The following is a 5334-nucleotide window of genomic DNA, read 5'->3' as shown; positions in this document are numbered from 1 at the left end:
CGCACAACACACTGCTCTGTTTGCAACGGCAATTGCTGCCGCACCTTTCCTCCACAGCAAAAGCGCACTGTGGGGCGCGGGGCCCGATGCAGCGGAAGGGACCGATGCAAGGAGCCTTGGTGAGGAGCTGGATGAGGCCACGCGAGAGTGCATGCAGCAGCACTTTTCATGAAGTTAAGCACGAAGAAACACCGTTGCGGTGGAACTTAGGTGGTGACGCAAGTGGAGGCAGACTGAGAAACACTATGCCTACGTGGCTGGGTTCGGACAAAATGGAAAAATGCCTTTTATTGTTTATATAAATTGTATATAAATATCTTCGATAGTACATGTGTGTTGCCATTTGCCGGAACGGAGGGAAGAAGCAGTCACTCAATATGAGAGATCAGCATACTTCGTTTATTCAACTACGGTTACAGCTTTTATAGCACTTATAATTAGCTCATACATATTGCAAAAGTTAAGCTCCTTATTGGCTGGCCAGCTAAAAAGTTAACTTACGTCTATGCTCTTTGTTTCTAGGCAAAATTCTCATTCTTGTTAACCACAAGTTCCCTGTGCTAACCTCCTCAAAGATAACAAGGACAGAGTGTCCTTGTAAATCATTGACTCTCACATAAGCTGCTTTCGATATTTCTTAAGGTCTTGATGACTCAACATTCCGATGTTAACATGTCCTTGTTCGGTTAACCAATTCTCCACATTCCCCCGTTTTTATTTTGTGCTAGCCAAACGTTATTAGTTACTTGAGTAACAAGACGCTTAATACATGATAAAGCACAGCTAAGAATCAAAAGTCCTATTACAAGCATTACTAAAATTAAAACTAAGCTTTGAATTAACCCTTTTAGCCATCCTCCTAGACCCAATCGATTAGTTAGATCTTCTAACCCAAAAAACCCAACATCCTGCTGTATTTTCTGCGAATGCTCCATTAATTGTTTGATTTCCTTGTGTATGGAGCTAGAGTTATCCTCCAGATCCATACAACACATCCCATCAAAATCCTCACATCCATGGCCATGGGCCAAAAGCAAAAAATCAATGGCCATGCGGTTTTGTAAAACAGCGTGTTGTATCGATTCCAGTTCTGTTGCTATGCTAGACAAAACCTTACTAGTTAGGTTAGCTTGTTTAACAATCCAACACGAGAGGGTCTCTAGGTTTCGATGTGCACGAGCTGCTGCCATACCTGGTATAAAGATGGAGGCAAAGATTGTTTCCCACTTATTCCAAAGTTGTACATTATCGTCACAAGTGTTTTGAATAGTTTGTATAACATTTCTTTTCCATCTTATTGGATTTGATTTATTAGGATGATGATGTGGTAAAGCTAAACTTAAGCGACCAATGGTACATGGACCCCCAACAGGCATTGAGGGTATTCCATTCCATGCTCTATTACCACAAATAAAAAATAAACCAGGGGGTAACTTTCTAGGAGATCGTACTCCAAAGGCAAGGTTTGATAGGTCTCGATGGACATGGTTACACCAATTATTCCAAGTAGACTGATTTCCAATTGGATTTACACGAGTGGTAATACAGGATGGGTTAGAACTTTCACCAAGACAATAAAACCTAGTAGAGTCTATATATACACAATGAGAGGCATTCAATGAGTCAACTAGCTCAATTTCTTGAGGGTTCGGACCAATAGGAAGTTTAAAATTCCATTTATCAAATTTCTCAAAACAATCATTCATATTTGAGCCTCGATCTGATTGCATAGTAATCCCTATCTGAACAAGAGACTGGTTAAAGGTGATCCAATCTGAGTCATTTAATGGCACGCCAACTAAACAAGTGATAAAGGGGGTACTAGGTGTAGCTAAACTAGCACAAAAGGTAGTAGTATTCACAGCTCTGCTAAGCGTAACCCAGACATTTTCTCTAGGGTCAAAAGATCTAGTAGGCACAACAGATGCAACCGAGGCGATTAAGCTTGTTATAACAACAGCTAATAACATCATATCTAAATATCTGCTACAACTAAGATACTACTTATTATCTTACGGGTAGCTTTCACTAAATAGATTTTGCCTGACTTTTAGTCAACTTCCAAGCAAATCGCTGTTTACACTTTTCTTTTACTCGAATCCAGTTCTCCTCAGGGACAGGCCAAATAGCCGGCACTAGACAAGCTTTACTACACTCGAGACTGCCAACCAATATTATCTTTGCTTGTTCGATTATTAGTTTAACCCAGCAAGTTCGATAGTGAGGATATCGATCGCTGTTCAAAGGTTCATGCCCTGTCACAAACAAAAGTCTAGTTAACAAAAACTGTTCGCTTAGACAACTTTCACACCAGCGATTTGCAAGCTTTTTACGACGCCACCACGCCTTTCCACAGGTGTAACATTTACATAAAATCCAAAGATCACACTGGTAACATATAGTACACGTTACATTGGCAACTGACAGTTCTTTTGGCTCGCTCACATATGAGCCTTCTTCTGTGATAACATTCAACGTGGTATTATGTCTCTCCACGGTTGGGAGCGGTGTTCCGTGTCGTTCCTTGTTGCTCTTCGGAGCTGTCTTTATTGTTTTCTTCTACTGCAGGCTTTACCCATCGGCTAGGGACCCAAAGCGTACCTGTAGGAGTGGAAACTTCCAAGGATCTCTGGTACCTGCTTCATTTTGATGTAGTTAATTTTTCGAGTTAACAGTTGAGAATTTCTTTTGATGCTAAAGTCCATTCAGCCCAGATGTTTCCAGTCTTACTCTGCGTGCGCCCCCGAGGACTACACTTCCCGGCGTGCCCAGCTCCACGGGGCGGTGCTATGCAAATGTCGCCGCCGGTCGCGGCTCGGCGCTACTGGGCGTGTGGGGAGCGCAGCGCGGGGCCCGGGCGGCGGGACATGAGCAGGCCGTCAGCCCGCCGCCGCCGCCGCCGCTAGCCCGCTGCCGCCGCCCAGCCGCGCGCGAGCGCCAAGATGGCGTCCATGCTGCTACAGACGTGTGGCCGGCGGGCCTGCCGCCTGCCCCGAGCGCTGCGCCGCCAGTCCCAGCTGGGTGAGGCTCCCCGCGGGCCGTCAGGCGGCTCCGGCGGCGGGGAGGGAAGCGCAGCCGCCCCACGGCCCGGCCCTGCGCGCTGCCGCCTGGCCCGTGCTGGCGCTTCAGTCATGAGATTGGCTGCAGCCTCTCGATCGCCTGAGCTCATAGCCGCCTCCGTAACCTTTTGCCAACATCGCTGGCGTTCTGAAACAAGGTCTGACACATTCTGGTTTAAAAAGGGATTATTTCCTCGTTTAGATACTGGCGTGAGTGATGGTTGTCCTGCCTTGCCGGTTCCGACTACCTCTGCAGAGGCAGGGGGAGCCGTGGGCATCTCCCCTATAGTTACCTTGTCAGCTTGATGTGATCTTGCCGACTCATTTCCTAAAGAGGAATCTAAATGGGAGAGATCCCAAGGTCCACTAGGATTCTGCGGAACAACCAGGGTGCGTACGGAAGGGGGCAAAGGACAGTCAGGCGAAGGAGCAGCACTCGCTTGATGTGCAGAGGGCATTCCGGTAGAAACCGTACCGTCCAGCCTCTCAGCTGCAGCAGCAGCAACTTTTTGTTCAGCTTTATGCATAGTGATAGTATTTATAACTGCCCGCCACGGTTTCATTAATTTCTTTGCTGTTTTCTCCTCATTTATAACAGCATCAAATAATTTATCCCCAAACTTTCGCCATTCGCTTTCCTCAAAAACTGTATTAGGATCTGTAAAAAATCCCCTGACTACACCATAGCTTAATAAATCGGGAAGTTCCTTTTTCAGATCTATCCCTTCAGTGCCCCGCTTTTCTAAAAAGCATTTGAGCAAATTATACGCCGCTTGTCTGTTCATACCTCTATTTGTGCACAATTGCAGCCTTTGCAGACTTCGGCGGCGCGTAGCAGGCGGGCCAGCCTCTATAGGTGCTCCCGGGCGCGGGGAAGATATCCCTTTCGCCTCCTGCGCTGCTTACAGGACCGCACTCAACTTCTCCGCCGACCGTGGCTCCCGGACTCCGCTATCGGGTCGCCGGGTCCGGACTCCGCTATCGGGTCGCCGGTCCTATGTCCTCTGGTCCCTGTTCGGGCGCCAATTTGTTGCCATTTGCCGGAACGGAGGGAAGAAGCAGTCACTCAATATGAGAGATCAGCATACTTCGTTTATTCAACTACGGTTACAGCTTTTATAGCACTTATAATTAGCTCATACATATTGCAAAAGTTAAGCTCCTTATTGGCTGGCCAGCTAAAAAGTTAACTTACGTCTATGCTCTTTGTTTCTAGGCAAAATTCTCATTCTTGTTAACCACAAGTTCCCTGTGCTAACCTCCTCAAAGATAACAAGGACAGAGTGTCCTTGTAAATCATTGACTCTCACATAAGCTGCTTTCGATATTTCTTAAGGTCTTGATGACTCAACATTCCGATGTTAACATGTCCTTGTTCGGTTAACCAATTCTCCACACATGTGTCAGACCCTGACAGGCTTTCTGTGTCCTTCTTGTTTGCTATTTGCTGTTGCTGTAGGTGCCCGTATGCTACGGTTCTAAGTTCCGGTTCTTCACATCCTGTTTACATACCTGACAATTTGGGGCTGTCTGAAAGGTACACGGCTAAGTCTTTAAAGCAACTAGCTCGTCTGCAGACCCACTACAGACCCCAGCAATCTTCATACAGGGCAGTGTGCTACAGCACAATTTTGTCATTCTGTTTACCTCCAGCATGTGGTGTGAGTGGGCACATGGCAGGAGATACTCCCTTTTTATCTTGGTGGTTTTCAAATAAGGAAAGAAAAAAAGAATTAAAAGCAACAGAAACCCACCCTTGGGCTGCATGTGGGAGGGCCAGGCCAGAAGGCAGCAGGTCTTGGGAGAGTCGGGCGGTGCTGGCTGTCCCCACAGCCACTTTGGATCATGGGAAGCATTAGGAAACTTTCACAACTGGCCCAGGCCAAGCCAGGAGAGAGGCCGGGAGGCAAAGTATGGACTTACAAGAGTGATTCTTTACTCGTGCGCATGAGGTGTCCCATTCAAACTGGGGCACCCCGAACACGGCTTTACACGAGGTTCTCAGACCTCAACATGATTTGACCAATCCCTCTTTAACTCAGAGATACTATTATTTTGCAAAGCAGCTGCAATTCTATGGCATCACGTGGCATCACGTCCCACCTGCCGCGTTCTTGATGTAAACGACCCTGGAGCTGGTCTCGCTACCGTTACTTATCGGTGCTGCCAGGCAACGGGGGGGTTTCACAGAGGTGTTAGAGGGGCTCGGAGGCAGGCATGGTAGTCTGCGATTGGGGCATTCAGAGCACGTGAGTAAGGGACAGGATCCAGGAGA

The 5334-nt window shown here is 47.2% G+C and overlaps 1 long non-coding RNA gene across 1 annotated transcript; it reads right to left on the bottom strand.

The window, feature by feature from the left end:
• Positions 1-378: 378 nt before the first annotated feature.
• LOC119151713 lies at positions 379-4452 on the bottom strand. Its single transcript, XR_005105520.1, has 2 exons — positions 3847-4452; positions 379-2601 (listed from the first exon to the last, which is right to left on the bottom strand). It is a non-coding gene; the product is annotated as an uncharacterized LOC119151713 (long non-coding RNA).
• Between the last annotated feature and the right edge of the window lie 882 nt (positions 4453-5334).

The sequence above is a fragment of the Falco rusticolus genome, chromosome 7 (genome assembly GCF_015220075.1).
Source record: "Falco rusticolus isolate bFalRus1 chromosome 7, bFalRus1.pri, whole genome shotgun sequence".
Taxonomy (NCBI): Eukaryota; Metazoa; Chordata; class Aves; order Falconiformes; family Falconidae; genus Falco; species Falco rusticolus.
This window is presented reverse-complemented; position numbering and strand designations above follow the sequence as displayed.